Source organism: Plectrocnemia conspersa, unplaced genomic scaffold (genome assembly GCF_051122295.1).
Source record: "Plectrocnemia conspersa isolate PC_06_02 unplaced genomic scaffold, ASM5112229v1 ptg000008l, whole genome shotgun sequence".
NCBI classification, from domain to species: domain Eukaryota; kingdom Metazoa; phylum Arthropoda; class Insecta; order Trichoptera; family Polycentropodidae; genus Plectrocnemia; species Plectrocnemia conspersa.
The window spans coordinates 11,908,423-11,930,390 of record NW_028277172.1 but is presented as its reverse complement, the minus strand read 5'-3'; the positions used below and the strand labels follow the sequence as shown (position 1 = coordinate 11,930,390).

At 32.0% G+C, this 21,968-nt stretch overlaps 2 protein-coding genes across 8 annotated transcripts in view; both read right to left on the bottom strand.

Moving 5' to 3' along the window:
* Adss (adenylosuccinate synthetase) overlaps nucleotides 1-21,968 on the bottom strand; it is a 397,806-nt gene that overhangs the window by 73,054 nt on the left and 302,784 nt on the right. The gene's annotated exons all lie outside the window — the stretch shown is intronic.
* Dg (Dystroglycan) overlaps nucleotides 1-21,968 on the bottom strand; it is a 122,171-nt gene that overhangs the window by 25,979 nt on the left and 74,224 nt on the right. For 5 of the 7 annotated variants that reach the window (XM_088191017.1, XM_088191020.1, XM_088191021.1 and 2 more), the window contains one exon: nucleotides 10,571-10,596. The exons of the other annotated variants lie outside the window; for them this stretch is intronic. The gene's annotated coding sequence lies outside the window, so the exon portion shown is untranslated. The remainder of the gene's footprint in view (nucleotides 1-10,570; nucleotides 10,597-21,968) is intronic. 7 annotated transcript variants of the gene reach the window in all.

Sequence of the window (21,968 nt, the reverse complement as noted above, 5' to 3'; positions counted from 1 at the left end):
TATTTTTTTCCAATTGCTCATTTTTATTTGCGTTTACTGTCATTCAATCTGTAGTGAAAAAATATGTTAGGGGGTACGAACAAACGGTTCTTATGATCCATAAAAAAGTTGGGAAACTGAATTTATATTAAAAAATCTTTAAATCTGGGATTTAGATATAAAAAAATCTAATCTCGGGATTTACCCAAGTGAGTATAAGCTCATGGGATTCAAGAAATAGAACCCTTCGAGTGAACGTTATTGTATTTGAATGTACGTTCGTTACAAATCGCTTTAAAATATAGGATATACGTTATATCTAAGTTCACGCAACAAAAATCTCTTTATAATGAATCACAGGTGGACGAAGGAAGGCTTATCCGCTTCGGCTGAGCGAACAAACCAGATTTTCCGAGTCCCGTCGTCATTCTTCGCGAACGTTTACGGACCGCTTAACCTGTCGTACGTTTCCTTGCCAAGTGGTCGATAGCGAACACACATATGCGCAGACTTTAGTTAAATTGGGTAATCTGACTAGTTAAACGAAACGGAACAAATTACGGCGAAACGCATACACACACATATTTCCCAGTACATAAATTTAATTAAATACAGCAAAGAAAGCAGCAAAAGTAGATTCGCCTTTGTGGGATTAAAACATTTTTGTATGGGTGCGAGCGGTATTACGCACGGACCGGGATTAATTCACTAACGAGATCAAGTTAATTTGGCGGAGATATTTCTTTCAGAATCAGATCGGCGGAGAGGATCACTTGAAAAATAATTCACTTCTAATTAGTCGAAGGGTTTTGCGTGATTTACATTTCAGTTCACGTGGGAATATTTGCATGATTAACTCGAGGATTGAATATTTTATAAGTTCTTATTAGACACCGATTTGCTTGATGTGGTATACGTAATTAATATATTTACTCTCGATAATTAGGAAAGCAATTCAATAATTGAAAAAAGTGGACTTTCAGTGTTCTCTTTATGTGCATTGGCTTTAAGCTGTAAAGCGCCAGACTCTTTGATGAATCTAATGAATGAGCTCCTATTTATGTTTCATATTTGTATATTTTATTTAGCAAATAAACTATACTACAATATAAGCAAATTATCTTGTAAATATAAGTGAGGTAGAATGAGTGTTGTTCCCGTTGTATTCCGAACCAAATATATTGATAATACTACTTTCGATAGCATTTAGTTAGCCTTTTCGAATTATAATAAATATAACAGAAAACGAGCAGATTTAACTTTATTAACAGGTGGTGTTCAAAGAGGTGTTTTCAAGTTAATTTTAAATCCAGGGTTGAGCCCAAATACTCGAGTTTTGTTGTACCTTTATGGGGACTGATATAAGTTGGCTACCGTGGAGCTACGCGGTACTCTGGCAACAACGCGGCAGCAGTGGTGGATATTGTTTTGCTTGTCACGACGGAAGCATGAAATTGCAATTATTTCAACTATGTTCTATAGTGGTTCTATATCTGTCTCATTGTCAACCTGGCGACCACCAATTCGCCAAATATTTTTGTATTGAAGAGTTTATTTGTTGCATATGCGTTCTTTCTTCTACGGATAAACATAGCTGCAATGCTTGCGCTTATGCCCCACTAGTTAAAATATGTTGCAGTTTAAAAGAAAGTGTGTATTTTACACCTCTCTATTCCATTACAATTTATTAGCAAATAGATCATAACCACAATATTATTTTCTTTAATGTAAATTAGACGTGTTTAACGGAAGAGTAACGCATTCAATAAACGTAAACGGCGCATTTACGACTTGGGCTATTACCGTCGAGCCGTAAGGGTCGTCGTTGCTCACGAGGTTTACGCCCAAGTGCAAAATAGTTAGGAAAAACGAAAGCTAACTCTTCACGCTAGCTCGCATAAATACTACGCGACGCGGCAAGCGCAAACAAAAAGTTTTAAGCGCACCGGCGCACAGTGGCCGATTAAGCGAATTTACCGAAGAAAAATATTAAAAGTTTGAACATGTGTAAAAACACATTTAAAACTATATATGATATGAATAACGTGAAATACGATTTTGCATTTCGTTTCAGCTTCATGCGGATTTTTTATAAAACGCATGGCTAAAGCGACCACTGTGCGGCGGCGCTGCTGTGCTAAATGAGTGTTCTTGGTTTACAGGAGTGGAGTGCGCTTGAAAAGTGCTCGTCTCTCACACAATGGACGCCTGGGAGCTTGGATGAAGCGTCAATAATGGAGTTATGCAGCTATAAACTTTCATGGTTCGCAATGCGATTGCGATCGGAGAGTGAAATAGAGCAAATCGCGTCAGTAATGAGATTCACAGCTCGGTGTCTCCTAGGCGGATATCGAGGTAATTCAGTTTATGGTCACCGCTGTCGAGGATGCAATGATGTATTGATAATTTAAACTTAAACCGTTTAATTGGTAATACAACATAGATTAGTCCAATAAATTAATGGCACTATTAATAAATAGTATGTATATTAATTAAGCTTAGTTAGGTCTACATTTAATTCACAGTTAAAATACAAAATCATTGTAATTCAATATGTAATTTATAAATTATTTAAACATATTTTTTGTTTGTATATGTATGCATACGTTACAGAGTTACAGTGAATGTGTATTTTTCAGTAAAATTATATTTTCACTAGTAGAAATATAATTTCACTAACTTCACCAGTGAAAATGTATCAAGAAACTCATTAATTTTATTGGTCAAAATCAGTGAAACTGTATTATTACACAACGTTCGGAATATTTTGGCCTTAACTGTTTATGAGTCGTTCTACTGTAGTTAAAATTTAATTTAACAGTTGGGAAACGTCCATTTTCTATTCAAACCCAAACCTAACCTAAGCAAATATTTATTTATTTATTAAAATTAAGACTAATTAACAATTTACGCTATACATTTTTAAGCCGCAATCATTGCATTGACTCTAGGGCATTGACTGCGAACTAGGGCATCATAAAAGGTGCGTAATACTAAGTAAAGTATTCATAAAATAGCACGCATTAAAAATAAAACCGAGCAGCTTGATAGATCTGCTTTGAGTCTCTGCAATGTGCATGTTAAATATCCAGAGACTCTTATACGTTACACCAAGATCTTAGAAAAGGAATGCCTGTCTAGAATATATCCACAGATATGGTAGGAGTATTCCGCGGCATCAAGGAATGAAATTGTATGATATTTCCTGGCATTAAAATGCAATTGGATATCAAAAGAATTGAGATCATTCTACAGATCGAGAGAATTCGAAATCCGTATATAATAAAAAAAAATATTGCGTGAATCATGCTAATAACATAAACAGCAATAGACCAAAGTTGGATCTTTGCGGTACTCTAGTCGAGGTATTATATCGTTCTGAAAATGAGTTTTCATACTTTATAAACTGCTACTTTTCATCTCGTAGCTGTAGTAAAAAAACGCAAAAACGTAGGGTCACGATCATATTCGTAGCAAATACTCCTAAAAAATAATTTGTAAAAATTCGATTAGTTAATGCGAAACCTTGTCCTGTAAGAAGAGTTTTCTTCAGGCATTTTGACTTCACTGCTATGGGTTGTGTGTGCAATAATACTTTTGAGATGGCAATATTATTAATTATAAAAAAAATGTTTTTAGTGGTTTAAACACAATTAAAAGCAAATATATAATTATCTAAGAACGTAACCTTTTCTTAATTCAAGATATAAAGACCCAATAGAATATCAATTTACCTTATAGATACTAAAATGTTAGTCTGAATAAAATAACGCTATAAACCTCTATAGCATTAAAAAAATGAGATAGAACAGCCAAATAAGTATAACATAACATAAAAAAAATGTTACATTAGATTATGTACTTCTCTAATTATTCCGCTGGTTATAAAGTTAAAAATAAAATTCAATAAATTATATGCATTTATGATTAAAAGGTTTTATATTGTGAAAAATACCTCCCATAAAGCAACTATTTTGGATATACGTTATGACATTGAAATATGATTTTAGATTTATCTAGCTGATACAGACTTGTATCAGCTAGATAAATCTACGAGAACAGGCGATCAAACATGCTCGAGGAAAATGCGGAAAACCTATTATTTTTAGAATACATGTAATAAATTGGCATTACATTTTTAATTAGTATGTAAAATATATTTTATTCACAATGTATTAAGTCTCTATTTCGGTTGATATTATAATATTATGAAATTTAAATATTAATAGTTTTACATTGTTTAGATACTAGTGTTCTATATGAACAGAGCATTTATATACAAGATCTATTTTCATGTGTCTTGGTACCCAGAATTGTTGCACGTTATAAACTGATAAGTCTTATCTAGTCACCTGGTTGGTTAAATGTAAATAATATAGTGTTAATCACAATGAGGAAATACGATTACAAACAAGTTTCGCAAACCATTCTCGGTCCGTTTTAATTTTGTCATAAAATGTTTTTAAGATAAGTATATAAAAGTGATTTATTGTTAAGCAGGTGGAGCTAAGAGGCTTATCGGATATGAAAAATGCGTAATATAAAATTATATAGTTTTTTTCCCTTTTTGAGTTTCAAGAATAAATATGCAGATTGAGGTAGGTATAAGTGCAAACTTTCGGTCACTCTTAGGCAGTAAATATGACTGTTTTGACAGGCTCTCAAATAACAGTAATCTCTAAATAATAAAGATCAAGTGTAGTGAGAATTTTGTTTGGATCAATACAATTCATTTTTATTGATGATATAGTACGTTCACTACATGCAACCAATAGAAAATATACTACTCAATTAGCATATTATTAGAAATCTTGGACCAAGTATAATATCGGCTCAACGTATATCATTAGCAACAACTTTAGTGTAATATAAATTTAATAGCAATTTCACGTCAGATACGTCTACCTTCATTTTTCATAATTTCAGAGCTGTCTACCTTTTCCAGACACCGGTGCAAGGTAACTTATATCTCAAACTCGTATTCCCCAAACGATTCTTTTACCTAGATTTCATGGACGTACGTTGAGCTAGGCAGTTGAGTGAAAATTGGGAGCTTAGTCATGGGATTTGGGATTTCGAGGAGCGTATTTCAATATTGCTCGTTTAAGTAAGCCAATGGCACACTCATACATATGTACATACATTCAAATGAAATGTAACTGTCATTCACTGGTTATACATATATGAATGGAAATATTAAATATGCACAGAATCGAGTGCGATAGATTATCGCTCGCGGTGCAAATTTACATACGTTCCGCGGAATATACGCAAATTTTAATGGCACATCTGAAAGAGTGAAATTGGGTGGATACGTATGTAACGATCGGACTCAAATTGAAATTTGATTTATATTTTAATACCCGTGCAACTCTTTCCAGTTAAATTAAAAATGTTAACATTATAACGGTCGTAACGGTCGTAATTGAAAAATATAAATTCTCTGATGTGATATTAAAAATATATATAAATGAATGAGCTAAAAGCTTATTCAAATAATTGAAGGTTTATATTTATTGTACGCGAGTTAACACAAAACTGTTTGATTCAAGAAAAGTTCGCTATTTTAAAGGGTTTCGCTCTTTGTTGACGCGCTAATTTTATTTCTCTCATTATAGCATTGTATTTTTTTTTATTAATCGCGGATATAAACATTTTGGTTCACCACAGCAAAAACAGTAGATAAAAATAATGTAAACCAACCATATCGTAAATTTGAGAAATCCCCCCAACTTTTCATATTTAATTAATTTATATATTAGCTACTTAAGTTTACTATTTAATGGCAATAAAAATACATTTTATTAAATATAAAGATTGTTTTTTTAAATATAATTAAACTAGTAGCAAATATCCCTTATAGCAAAAATTTTATTATCTTACTAATTAATATCCCAATGTTGCGTAATCGTTTGTACTTCTAAAAATATTTTCTATAATTAATTGTTTCCACGAATGATAGAATTCAAATAGGTCAGTCTATTGTTATGGCAGAGTGACATCAGACAAAGTTACAGTATTTTTTAACGAATAGAGTTGAAAGTAAAAAAACATGAATCGTTAATTTTCTGCTTTAACACAAGTAGGCAACCACGACAGATTAATATCATTAAATATGAGAAAATTTAAAACATATCCACAATAATTCAACTCTGTGCGGTTGAACAGGCTTTGTTTAGTTCAAAATTTTCGTACTTCACGGCATTTGATTTTGTTTTACATCATATATTTCAACTGACTATGCAAACTAACATTTTATACTTCCTAGCATTTTTATATTTGGTAATCCCGAAATGAATGTAGTTTTTTTAATTAAAGTTATATCAGTCAGTCGTGCTTTGACCGTTGCTACCTGAGTATGTATTTTATTATAGCTGTGTTGGTGTACAAATGAATCCCGCAATTAGATATTAAAAAAAAAATTGGGCCCTAAAACTTACGATGGCAGAATTTTTACCAAGTAAACAATTTATACGAAATTGTATGTTAATATAAAAAACATAGTACTGGATATGGGAGACCAGAATAAATAGACATTGATGTCTGGCTGCAGAAATGAAAGCAAGTTTTACTCAAACTATCCATCAGCTGTCTGAGAAATTAAACCAGTCTGATTCAACAGATTAAAAAGTTTGGGGGGGCTTGAACGACAACAATTTTAATAGAAGACAGTAGTTATCCAAAGATAACTACTGTTTTCAGTAGCAAAACCTATTTCGAAGCCAGTGCTCACTAAAAGTTATTTTATGTGTATGAATTGTGAATTACGACATTCTTAGGCCCGGTCAAAAAATAACAGCGAGCATATATTGTAATTAGCTTGATCGTTTACATAAGAAAGTAAAAAAGGGCTGCACTTGTCAACATAAATCGAATAATTGTACAACATGACAATGCGCATCCCTATGTGGCGAAAGTGACTCGATAAAATCAGCGAACTTGGCTAGAAGATATTATTTTATCCACCGTATTCTCCAGACCTTGCTTATTTTGACTATCATTTATTTGGATCGATGCAACACTTTCTAAACGAAAAAAATATAAATGCAGACGATGAGGGATAGCGAATATTTTGTATCAAAGCCTTGTGTGTTATGTTGATGGAATTAAAAAAAATACCGAGAGATGGGAGAAGTTTATATTTTTGACAGAAAATTATATTTTAAATAATTAAAATAAAAACATACATTTAAAAGTGATTTTATTTAGAAAAACGATTCATTTCAGGATTACCTACTATATAAAAATTTAAAGATAATTAAGTATAAGAAAACGAGTACGGCTAGGGGATTTATATACGGAGGTTTTGATTTATATAATAGTCTTCCAAGAGAAATCCGAAACAGCAAAAATATAACGGGTTTCATAAATGGAATAAAAAAACACCTTCGTACATATAGAAATAAATTATAATTTTAAGACTTTATTATTGTATATTTTTATTTTTTCTTTCTGTTATGAATTTTTTATATATTTTTATATATGTTTACTAAATTTGTTAAGATGTTAAGATTAGCTATTAAGCTAAATAAATTAATAAAATAAAAATAAATAAATAAAAAAAAATATATATATTTTCTATATTAAAAAAGCGATATAAGAAATTAATTAATAAAATTATTTAGCCGCATAGCGAGAAGTTTATATTTTTTCGAAGCATATGAATTTTACTTTGTCGAAATAAAATAATGTTTTATGAAACATTTGAATAAAAAAATAAGTAATTTGTTTGGCAACGCAATACTAATTTGAGATACTGCCGGAATAAAATTAAAATAGGTTTGGTTGAGTAGTGAACATTTCGACAGTAATTACGTTGGTTTTAAAATGAAAAGATCATAAATTGTAGAATATGGATGTGGCGACCCATCACCAAACAAGACAAAGTTTCTCGGAACTACTTTAAAAACGATTATTCGAGAGAGATTAGAAAGCGTGATAGGACCTTACTTAAAAAATAGCAAGCGTTTTTGTATGCTTTCAATAAAATACACCTGCTTTTACCGGGTTTTATAACAGTCGTATCATGCAGAAAAGATCTTGGGTCGTCAGCTAGCAAGGAGCAGAGAGGACAGCTCACTTTTATTTTTCGTGACCTGACGCCAGAGTTTCTCGGCTTGTCGGACTGCTATTAAAAGCCAGTACCACGTCACCATTCGGCAAAAACACGTCATTGATCGGCCGTTTCTAACGAAGACGTCACCTTATTCAAGGGATCTTCAGGAGAGGACCTCTACATCCAAGCCTTCTGATAAAACACCTTCACGCTGCGATTTTCAAGCATTAGAATATTCGAATAATTAATCGAATATTCGTTTATATTATCTCGAATGAAATTTGAAAAAAATTGAGATTGAAACAAATTGTATACTTGAGCAATACAGGTAATCGTTTTTTCTCTCAATATACTAGAGTGACTAGTGCCGCTCTAAAACCCATGGTCCTTATGCGCCTTTATTTATTTTCAAATTGGGAAATAATGAAATGCTTCTTTAAAAAAAAAAATGGTTTTACGCCTTCATGTGAATAAAATGTTCATTGGGAGTATCTACAATGACCGAAATTCGCAGAATTCGTTCGTCGAACGAAACAAAATGTTGGGAAGGTCCACCATTTATTATCGTTTAACGCTTATTTCAAAAACAGGTGTGCGTCGCAAATTTTTGTGAAGTTTGTGTTACTGTTTTTGTATTTGTTGTTTCAACACGCAAGGATTTTATTTCAATTAGTTGAATAATTCGATTGCAGTTAATTTATTTCTAAATATTTAATTTATATGCAAATACGCATTAAACAAACGTCGATACGGATTCGATCTTTATGTACATATATAAAATTCGTTCCAAACAATTTCTTTTTAAATTTTTAATTCGCACAGCATTGTGTTATGCATATTTTATAAAATTCAAAAAGTTTTGCGATTATGTAATTAATGATTAATTAAAATAATTTCATATGGCAAATAATACTTTTTTTAGACTAATTGGTCAAATGAATAAATATCAGTAAAACAGAAAAAAAATCACGAATATATTCGATAGTTGAAAACTACAAATAAATAAGAACACAAATCATGAGTTTGCGTCAGTTTGTCATCCTGAGGACGACACCAGAACAGCCCTTAGATGGCGCGTGGCCGAGGGCTTTCTTCTGGAATATGATTCAAAATTGTATCCATAGTGGCGTGTTTGAATAGTTTTGCTTCTTTTCATTTACATGAATATTTTAATGTCAAACTTGTGCTCAATTTTAAAATGGTTTAATGTTCAGTTAATCCACCGGAACCTACGATCCTTAAATGTCCATAATTTTTGTCACTTGATTGTTACATTGGAAATTACTCATGTGAATACCAATTATTATTTTTAGGAATCAGCGAACCGCGTGTTTATTACGTCTGATTTAATTGCTTTGTGTTATAATAATAACATTCTATAGAATTTATTCATCTGTATAGTCATAAAAATTCTATTGTAGCGAATTATGATATCAGACAAAAGTACATAATTGAAACTTGAGATGTTATGGCACACTGAGAACTTCTGGTTTCCAATTGAGAGACGCTCGAATGGAACGCGCAGTCCAAATAGACCACTACAAGTCGTAAATCACAATCAATCGTAAATTCAAAATTATAGCATCTATTTGCGTATGAAGCAAAGTGAAACCCCTGTTATTGAAGATATTGGTTCAGATCACAGCACGAAGAAAACGTGGCGCTAAAAGGTCGTCGACACGTTGTATAATTGGGAGCAATGAGCAATTATTGAATTACTCAGCAGGAGAAAGAATCTCTTCTATATAGTCATCTACCACGCGACGGAATGACACTGCAGTGAAAGACAATGCGTAGTAATTGTGAATGGAGGCGTTTATGGGTCAACGTGGAAGCTACATAATATAATTTGAAGCTTCAATTCCGTTCGTGCCGAATAACAAAATTAATTGAATAACATTCCTTCGATTATGCTCGGGCGCTTAGAGAATAAGTTAGACCAAATAATAAATAAAACGAGGGATATACAAAATTGTTTTACTCGGTTGGCCACACTGCAGTTTTCGCTATGGTCCGAGTGACGTGACATAGGAAACTAAACCTTCGTTCGTTCAATGAGAAACATCTGCTGAAATTTATAAGTAACATTTTAGGTAAAGTTTAGGGTAGCAAAAAGAGAGATTTCTATAACGCTTGGTTCAAGAAGTTTGTACTAAAATATAAATAAAGGAGCGTTCTTGAGGTGCTTTAGAAATGCTTTAGAAATATATTCTATGCTTTGTATTTTTACTTTACGAATATCCCCCATATGTTAATAAAATAAGTTCGAATAGTCTTCAAAAGTTGTTCTATTCATGGCTTCAGAGTTGAACTTGACGAATGTGTAATACATTCACACTCGACAAAGGTCTGCATAATATGCACCATACAGGTTTTAACAATGACAATGAGTTGAAGTGTATACATATTTTATCACGTAATGTTGAGACGAGTACATCTTCATTCGCGTTATTCAGAGCAAACATACCATATTTGTTCTCGCATCGTGTTTTTTATTAAACGTATAGAATATATAAACAATAATTTTATACTCACTGTTTATTGTTAAATAGCCGACGGGTCTGCAAAAAGAAAATAAACAATATAATTATATATTCATATTAAAGCATTAAACAGTTAAAATACGGAATAAAGACAGAGTATTTTTCGTTTGATATTTTTTCATATTCAACGGAATGCGGGCTTATTTATAGTATTATTGCGTATAGAATTTATCATCATTAACGTTGATGGAAACAATTAGTGGATTATCAAAGTGAGGGTTCAGTTAAGTAAGTGGAAGGAAAAAATAACATAAAGGGCGGCCTATTAATTGGATCTATTAAGAGTGAATTCGTTCGACACATGTCGATTCCATCAAAGATGGACCGATATATATCGTTATATATACACATACAATCATGTCTCTTGAGAATAACTCCACAACTCAAACCATAAACTTTTAAAAATTATATTTAGACTGAAAATAAGGGAAATTCTATCCAGGGTTGAGTGGAGTTTTCACGAAACATTCCGTTAAAGGGGCGGTTAAAAACACGCGGTTAATCCGGCAGATCCAGATCACGTAACGACGACACCACGTACTTCATTACGTGAGTGGCGACATTCGCAACCGTACCTCTCGTTTCCAAAAAGTTCAAAATTCGGATAACAATTTTAATTTCGACAGAATCTAAAGGCTCGTAAACGTGACTAGTTAAAAGGTTTTGGGGTTAAGTTACCAAGGTTGCTAACCTGACGCGTGATTAATTTAAAAAATCAAAGTAGAGCACAACGCTGAGGTTTAGACTCTAAATTACATTTAAGGATTAAATAATGTTATACATTCGTAATTTAAAAACATAAATATTAAATATTTTTTTAGTAATTGAGTTCAGTGTTTACATTTAACTTCAATCTTTTTTTACATACTATCAACAAATCATTTACAGATGAACATAGAAAAGTTGCTTCAATTCATTTTCACGAAGGTTAAATTCAATATCAATTAAACAACTTATTTGACGCAGTGTTGCAAGTTGCGTTTTATATTAGGAATTAAATGGTTGAATATATTGCAGTAAATTATATGCGATCCTAGAACATGATAATATGTTTAGTTTACTACTATGTTAAGCAACGTTGTGATTAGGCATTCTGGTTTCAGTTTGTATTTTTATATTTCGAGACATTTTTACTTCTCGATTTTCTCTACAATTCTCTAGAAATTTTGATAAATAAAAAATATATGTATATTAATGATGAACAGAGAGCTGGATAAGCATTTTTTTGCAATTCAAATACTTACGTCTTCTATTAAAAACTTCCAAGAAAGCATGCATATTTTCAAACATCTGGCACGGACCCACCCATTTTATGCAGCCGTTTTAAAACATTAAAAAATATTATTACAAATTTAATTTTGACTAAAAAATAACTGACTTTTTCGAGAAATAAGAATTCTTAATTTGACATTTTTTCAAGAAATTCCTGAGAAGAAACAACTAGTGATGAATGGAAGGCCTTTGGCTTAGATATATCTCAACAACCGGCTTTAAATATGTATTTAAGCGGTCTCGAAGGAAATCGCGATGTAACACGCCACCCTTCTTCATTCAGGTAGTTATTATTTGTTTTATCCTAGTTCCTGTTTTGGCTTATATATTAATGTACCATACTTATTGAGACTTTTTAACGTATTTGCTTTTGAAATAAAATAATTAATATTATTAAAATTAAAGAATGGCAAATGACAAAATACGAAAGTGCAAATATATCTAGCTTTTTTTAATTTAAACTTATTTTTAAAAGCAGTATGTGAATAGAGTGAGTGATGGATGGCAATGTAGTGAGTGTTTCATAATGCATAGTGTGAGTCATGCTACACTCTTGAAATATTCACGTAGTGTTTATTGACGTCCCGTCCATTTCTTCGTGATAATTGCCAGTATGGATTTATAAACTCACAGTGAATCTGGGACAAAACTTATTAGTGTACACAAAATACATTTTTATGTTTTAAAAATAAAGTGAAAAGGGTAGAATCCATTGCGTGCACCACTGCCGTTATCGGTAATAAAGCCCTACGAGTCCAACCCTTATGGGTGGGCACTCAGCTTGTGACGACTGGGTGAGCGGGTCCCCCGCCAGCCGTAGTACTAAGTATGTTATTGGAGATGCATTAGTGTTTCTCCCGAGCGCTCAGGGAAACGTGCTCTCGCTGACTGGCCGGCATTGCGTTTCATCATAGTAACAGTACCACCACCCAGGTGCCTTAGCATTAGCTCTCGGACTCCAGGAGGGACCGAGCCCTATGGCCCTGCCTGCGTTTTCTGCTATGATATGTACGTCCTAGGTAGTGCCTCATGTTCTACCTCAGACGGCCAGCCCGAGAGGTCATTTACTCTCAAGGGTTTGGGTTTTAACCAAAAAAAAAATTCCTGCGTGTGGTGGACTGGCGCCATAATATTGACAACCACATCTCGAAAACAATGGATTAATACTGCCCTGCGTATTTACATGTATCGTCTCATCCCTCGCGACAACCGAACAAACACAGGACAGAAATTTAAGATCACGCGCCGAACAATGTTATTGAAAATAGATAGACTAGTATGATTAATAAACAACTCAATATTTTTAGTACAAACTTATACTATGCTGGCTCACATTTTGTCTTATATTATTATAGTAAACGTATATGCTCATGAATATAATGCTTTTAGCGCGTATATTTACGATACCTCTAAATACATAATCCTTTATTAAACTTTTAAGTACTCGTAAAGGCTTTTGCTTAATATGTAAGATTTGAACTAATTAAATTCACTTTACCAAGTCGCTTATGTTCCATTCTCTATATCCAAATTTTTGACTAACGAAAATTTCAGCGACCATTAAGCCGAAACGCGTGCACAACTTATCTACTTTCGCCTTATCTAATTAGCAATCGACTACACACTAAAGGTGGTTATTCCGACCGTTCGAGGATCGCGTTTATAATAAAGCGTTATCTGCGCGTAAGGTGCTGCGAAAGCGTTCTTATCTTTAGAATAAGGTTTACCGCAAATTATAAATAAAATAGTGAACCGACATCTTGGATCTCTTATAGTAAATTAATGAGAGTGACGTGATATAATATGAGAATGACGGTAATACAAACTCGATTTGCTCGCGCGTTCTATTTTGAGATAAAAATGCGCAAGAATCTGCAACGAGGCCTTGGGTTTTTATTGAAAAACGCGAAATGAGTCTATGTACAAAAAAGGAAATACAAAAGAGAGGATATCTGAGGTAGACAACGATACAATGAGAATTGCATCGAGCATCTCGTAGATTTTAAGTACCATTCTTCACGAACGTTCAACGTGACTCTCATGGTACAGTAACATTACATTTGTCACAAAAGTGGCTTATAAAATGTCAATGCTGCATAATCTATATTTTGTTATTCTATGCATTGTTTAGTTACATTCGTATCATTATAAATTGGGATTTAGCTTGATTATAATTTCTTGCTACAAAACATTATTATATAATCTCTAACCTAAGCCAAAATCAATTCAGATATCAGTTTCAACATCATACTGTAGCGATTGTATATAATGTCAGCTCATTAACGTGACGATCGTATCGAACAATATCAGTAAAAGGAGTATTTTGCAAAAGGATTTGGATTTTGTTTTCGTAAAATATTGAATATAAAAGGGACTTGTAAAAATAAAAAAGCCTGCAACTTGTTTCAACTTTTGTGAATCAATGGTATTGTATTAAAGAACAAAATAAAAATGTCATCTAAATAGGGAGCTAAAAATTCATCAGAAGAAAATCAAGGGGTCAGTTTTTATGACTTCGTGAGCCACTACTTTACCCATGGGACACAGGTTGGCGACCAATGCTTTAGCTATATTAGGAATTGCAATTACGATCTCGGCGTTGTTTATATTTATTTATTGTAAGCCGAGCAATTGTAAACGTAACGTCATACTAATGAGATAATTCTCCATGTCGTTCAGCACCAAAAAAAATCAGACTGACAGCTAACCAGAAACTGTCGAACGATTGTCGAAAACCTATATCGACACCTATTTTTGTAATAATATTTTCATTTAAAAAATCAACATGTTTCGTTCTAACGTTTGTCTCGTCTTCATCTTTCTGAATAGCGCCACGTAATAAAAGTTTACTACAGGAAACGTCGCTTATTTATAGACATAATGGTATGTCACCGGATTGTGTATGCAACTTTATGAAAATTTTAAACATGTTTGTACTTGATAATCACTTTGATGTATAGAGCTTTACGATTCCAACCGCCTATGTGTTTACTGATGCCGTGAAAACATAAAAAAATGATCAATCAAAGCACTTTCAATACCGCAAGATCTTGAGTAATAATCTTGCACCAAAATAATTTTATTCTAAATATAAAGCAATTTCGATTCTAAACAGTATAATTTACAGCGTATTTTAAATAACTATTTATTGAACGTCCGACGAATATTATATTGTGTTTATATTGGGCGGACGTTTCCGAGCCATTTGACAATCAATCGATCAATGAGTAAAAAAATGTTTATTTAAAGGCACGGTATCGTGTACACACAAATACAGTGTGTAAATAATAATAGAATAATTGAAATGACCCTCGCGTTTCGGGGATCTTCGTACTCTGCATAATTTATAAGGATCCGGTCCTTATAAATTTTCGTATATCGAACAATCACGCGTAACGTTCGAGAAACGAAGGAAAAATAGACGATTGTAGATTTTCCGGAGACCGTAACGAGCTCCACTCTCCGGACATTTACATTTTCCGGAACGAAGTCTGTCTAGTTTTTCCGTCAAATTAGAGATTTTTTGCAATAATTGCGCATACTGAACGTGCTGTTCGTTAGTATAATATAATATACTACGTTTATTTTTTAAATTGCCGGTAGATTATTATTATGTATTAATATTAATGCGTATAAAAAATCTATTACATATTTTTGAGAGAGTAATAATATATAAAATAAAATAAAAATTCAATATGCAATTTTATAATGATTTTTTATATTCTCAATATTAAAATCAGTTAACGCCAAATTGTAACAGCAAAATAAAAAATATATTTTGTCGCCGGGACGTTTTAATGGCAAAATATTAGCTTCAAGACCTCTAAGGATTGATGAATGTGCGTAGGAAGGGCGATCTATGGTGACGGGATGTAAGTAATAAAAAAGGAAGTCAAAATATGTTTATTACATAGATACTCAGAATATGGAAAAGATGATATCCATTTTTAAAACTATTTTATTGAGTGTGATATTAGTGAGGCAGATTTATTTTTGTATATGAAATATAAATGACGAAACGCAGCTATTTATGAACACGGTATTCAATATGTTAAGATTAATGTATCCACCAATTGCGAGTATCCGAGTATTAATCACTATCTAATACTTATAAGGTAAGCTCTCTAGTTTTTAGCCGTGAAACAAAAATATAGGTATTTCTGGATTTATCGGATTCTGTAAAATCCCTACCAGCGGCTAGAACAGCGATGGCGTATTTTTTGTGCTTTTACCTCTAAATATATTTGTGCACTAAAAAAACAAATATTTAGGCATTCAGCAAAAAAAATCAAGAAGCTCTTTTCTACCCAAAAAGCATAAAATAGTTCCAAATAGTTTTTGGTCAAATTTAATGTGGGGACATTTTATTTACGAAAAATAAAAAATTCAAAATACTGTGTAGTACATGTTATTGGTATGTTTAATAACATTTACAACAAATTAAACAATCCTAAAAATTAGTCCAGGTTGATTAAAAATTTACAGTTTATTAATTTCAGTAGCCAGCGGAATCTAAAAGTTTGGCTACCCCTGTGATATATCTGGAATATAAAATTTATTGTACATATATATACATATTACATTGAGAGCATAGAAGAAATTGTGAATTCAATACCAAGGATTAGTAATTTAGTACAATATAATAATAAAGCAATAATTGTAAAATTTAGTAAATTTAAATCAGTATCATTAGATGAAATTCATAACATAATATGTAAATTTAAAAAAGGAACTAGTACTGATGAACTAGATATAAATATAATTAAAGAAACATGGGAAATAATAGGAACTAAATTAAATTATTTAATAAATAAAGCACTCTCCTTAGGAGAAATGCCTGAAAATTTAAAGATTGCTACTATTGTACCTATACCTAAAATAAAAAATAGTAAAAAAGTTGAAGAAATGAGACCAATCAACATGCTACCGTGTATAGAAAAAATAATAGAAGAAGTAGTAATCAAACAATTAAAGGAATTTATTACTTCTCAAAACATAATATGTGAACAACAATCGGGATTCAGAGAAAAGCATTCCACTGAAACTGCATTACAAGTAGTGATAAATGATTGGCTGTTGGCTAAGGATACAAACAAAATCATTGGAGCAGTTTTCTTGGATTTCAAGAGAGCCTTCGAAACAATAGACAGAAAAATAATGTTAAAGAAATTGGAGAGTATAGGTATAAGTGATATAGTTTTAAGATGGTTTAATAATTACTTATATAAAAGAAAACAAAAAGTTAAAATAAATAATGTATATTCTGAAGAGAAATTAGTGTCTTATGGAGTACCACAAGGGTCTAAATTGGGACCATTGTTATTTGTTTTGTATATTAATGATATAGTTAATAACGTGAAAAAATGTAAAATTCATCTATTTGCGGATGACACATTAATGTATTGCATAGGTGATAACATTAAAGAAATTGTAAATAATTTAAATAATGAATTAAGTATATTAGAAATATGGTTAAAGAATAATGTACTTAAATTAAATGAGAATAAAACTAAATGTATGTTTATTAATTATAAAAATGTGTTAGATAATAGTACCAAAATAGTAATAAATAACTCTAGTATAGAAATAGTGGATAATATAAAATATTTAGGAGTAATTGTTGATACAAAATTAAATTTTAAAGAACATTGTAATTACATATTAAAAAAAATTAGTAGAAAAATAGGTTTATTATCTAGATTAAGAAATATATTAAGTATAAATACAAAAAAAAAAAATTACAATAGTATAATATTGCCCCATTTTAATTATTGTGCAACACTATTAAATATGTTAAATAAATTAGACAAACAAATGTTGCAAAAATTACAAAATAGGGCAATGAGAGTAATCTTAATAAGAAATAAATATGTACATAAATATAATACTAGAAATAGAGAAAATTTAAAGATAATTAAGTATAAGAAAACAAGTACGGCTAGGGGAATTATGTACGGAGGTTTTGATTTATATAATAGTCTTCCAAGAGAAATCCGAAACAGCAAAAATATAACGGGTTTCATAAATGGAATAAAAAAACACCTTCGTACATATAGAAATAAATTATAATATTAAGTCTTTATTATTGTATATTTTTATTTTTTCTTTCTGTTATGTATTTTTTATATATTTTTATATATGTTTACTAAATTTGTTAGATGTAAAGATTAGCTATTAAGCTAAATAAATTAATAAAATAATAAAATAAATATTAAATTCATTTAAACCTAACTGGCAATATCGCGAATTATTCATTTCTTTTTAACTTATACAGTCCTAAATATATTATTCAATGGATTACGAATACGTGGCGGTTTCTCGTTTTTATTTATTTATTTTTGAACAAAACATTCATCATATTCGGAATGTCATTAAGAACTCGCATTCTCTACGGTCGTGTCCGATGCGACTGCAATTGCATTCACTGCAATCTTTCGCGATGAAATTTGAAGCATCTCTCGATGGTATGCCGATTCATAAAACTGCCGGTCAATCGATTATCCGGCGTCCCGTTTCGATTTCGCGGTTGGCCGTTAGATAAAGGACAAAAGTGCGTTCGGTCATGTGTCATTAAGCCGATTCCGGCCGATGCACATGCACAATGGTCACTATAATTCCAACGGCGGGCGTTTGCCCCGCAATTCGTTCCGAGAGTGTGCAGCTGGAATTGGCGAAAATAGCACTCACTGCGCGGACACACCGGTGTGTTTTATTCTCGGATGGCGCGCGGTCAGGCACCGTAGAAATTGGACTTCGAGGAAACGACGTTTATAGAATGATAGACGTTTGCGTCTTTGAGTTTTGTGGGTCAATTTTGATGAGAGAGATTTGACAATAGACCATGTTTCCAAGAATAAATGAACAATAACTGGAGTACGGTGGTTTCAATGAGTTCAACCATTTACAAATATTGGATTCGAAAATATGTAATGTTAATTCATTTTCTCTTGATTGGAACGATTGACTGGCGTTTAGTATATAGTCTTCTCGAGAAAAATTTCAAATCGAAAATTCGTATTACTTGAAAAGTTTCTTGATTTAGCAAAAATTTCATCGTGCCTTTTTTTGTTAAAAATTTACATCCACTAGACTTTTTATATCGTTGCATTAGAAAGGGTGGGTCCGTGCAAGATGTTTGAATATGCATACTTTTTTGGAAGTTTTTAGTAGAAATAGTAGTACTTTAATAATAAAACATAGAATACGACGTTCCCAACTACTCTAGTCGGACTTATCTTTGCTATGATAATATAAGTACATTCGATCCAAGATGTGGACGTTCATCGACACAGTATTGGTGAGAAATATAATAGAGTGGCCATGTGAAATTACACGTTTAATTAGTTTTTCCTTTTTTAATTTAAATTGTTGAGGAAAATGTAAAATATCACTTTCTTACTTATTTTGTTTATTTATATACATATTTAACTCAAAAAAATGATAGCAGTTTTGGAATCACTCTCCAGGTTGAATAGCTGATTAATAAAATATTCAATATAATATTACAGGAATTGTTTTGATTAGAAAATAGTACAACACATTATAATTTTTAATTAAATTTTCAACGTATGGTCACCCTACCCTTAAGCCAGTATTGATTTAGTATTGGTAACGTTCTCATATCGGTGTAAACAAATTCGCGGAAAACTGTAGTGTGTGCATGCATGCGTACACGCACCTTATTTCCAACACAATGATAATAAACGTTGACTTCTTGGATGGACTTATACTACATTAATAGCCGGATGATAATTAACCATTCCACGTGCGAATCGGAAGATTGCAAAAAAGTACAGGGGCTTTCTAAAGGGTTACGCCATAAAATTGGAGCTCGAAATATCTTCGTAGCTCGACTCTCTGTAGTCTAAGTAGATCGGTTCGTTCTGGTCCTTCGTTTATTCGCATCCATACTATTGAAGTTTGTTCATCAAAAACATAAAGATATCTACAATATTTTACTGTATTATTATAATTAAATACTATTTTTATTTACTAAGAAAAAAAATGAGAATTCTCAAATCTTGAGAAATGAAAAATTCAAGAAACCAGAATCCCTAAATAAATATCAGTGTGAAGAACGAATTTTAATTTGTCAATACAATCTATTAGTATTTAAACTAAAGTTTAATTAATGATTAGAAAATATAAGCAAAAATATCACGTTTATTTGGTATTCTAAAAGTAAAAGTATAGCATACACTTAGTGAAGCTGTAAAAGATCCGCCTTTTCAAATAAGCACAAAAGTATAACAAGGAGCCTTTACATTGGTATCGGGTGGTCGCATGGATAAATATTATTTGTTAAGTGGATTCCAACACTGAGGTTTAGCTGACATTATTCATGCGACACTTTCACATGAACATGATTCCTACCACATATCATGTAACATTATGTGTCACAAAATAATCATTTAATTTTTTTTAAGCTTAGCCATATATTAAATTATACAGACAAAATTTAGTTTAAATTTATCTCAAAGATAAATTCGTCGGATTAAATGTCTCATTATAAAAAAATACATATTTTTTCCTTGGCTTTCAGAAAAAAGAGTCCGACTTTCTTTAACTTTCTGTTCTACAGTTTCAGCTGAACAAGTGTCTCATTAAGCGTCCTTCCATTATCAAAATCTTGGGTTTTCAAGCACACGCTATCTGAGAATCCACTCGTGAGAAAAACCACCCTTCAACGTAGATTCACTAAAAATCACGTTCGCTTTCAAACTATTCGCATGTGTACTTTATAAAAACATAAAAAAAGTTATAATGTGTTCTTTATCAAAATATAATAAAAAACAAACCCAATGTATGTATATGTATGTCCACATAACATGCACGCAAACATTCCATATCGGTGTTAATGGAAACTTGCCGTATATAGGAGTCAATCATAAGATCAAATTACGATCGTATGCCAATGAGTACATTCAATACGAAATGAATATTTATTGCTCGCTGTATAAGCAGAACAATAATGACGGACGAACGGGAAAAATGCAAATGCAACGCGATTGAAGAACACATACGGTGATTGTGGTAGTGGTGGTGAGGAAAAAAGAAACTTTTCACGAAACGACAAACGAGCAGATAGCGTGATCGTGCGACTTTTTGGGAATCTGGCGTTATTCGGAAGTTTCGGCGCACGCAACTTCAGGAAGCGTATTGGCTAAGGGCACAAAAAACTGGAGGTTTTGTATCAAACGAAGCAGCAAATCAAGCGAACGTTGGAGCTGTGTGCGTAGATACATATGTACATAATACACGCATACGGGCGAGTCCAAAAGTATTCGGTCCATTATCCTTGGTATTCGAGTTAAATTATACGTACATTTAAAAGGATTAGGACTTTTGTGAGCTGAACTAAACAGTGTTTATGACAACTCTTTTTCTTCGTAGTTACCTATTAAATAATGGAGTAAAAATATAGTAAAAATGAGGAGCAAATGTTCGTCTCTGGCTTCTGTGGAGAGCAAAAATTGTTTGGTCGACTTTTTATTTAATATATATGTAAAACTACCGATGATATTAGTCGAATCGATGGTAAGGTTTTTGTCGATTTTATTTTTAATAATTAACGAGGAAATTAATCGTTTTCCAATAAATTATATATTCAAAATCACGATTGATTGCAATTGTGTGATGATAGTAATTTGACATTACAAATATCACAGTACATAATTTTCTTCTTCTAAAAAAGCATTGTTTTGTTACTATCTTATTCTTTAAACTCGCGTTAATGACTGTGACCAAAAATTATTCATCAATAAAGATAAACTAGACAATAGTAGATGGGACCACACAAATGCCCTCCTTATGAATAGAAAAAAGGGTTTCACATAAATAACATACAAGGATTCCGGTGCATTGAATCAATATTTCCTTGTTACGAAACGGTCACGGTAAAAATATATCACCGGAAGACAAAAAAACACCGTAAGGCCACAATTTTCCCGTTTCACAATTCGACCTCGGAGATGTCCATCAAGCAAATGATACTCTCTAAAGGCGTATACACATTTCGTTGTTCTAAGAAGCGAGTGCAACTATTGGCTGGATGATCGCTGCATTGATACATGTAACCTTTGATACAAAGGTTGGTCTCTAATGGAGACGTGGCACAT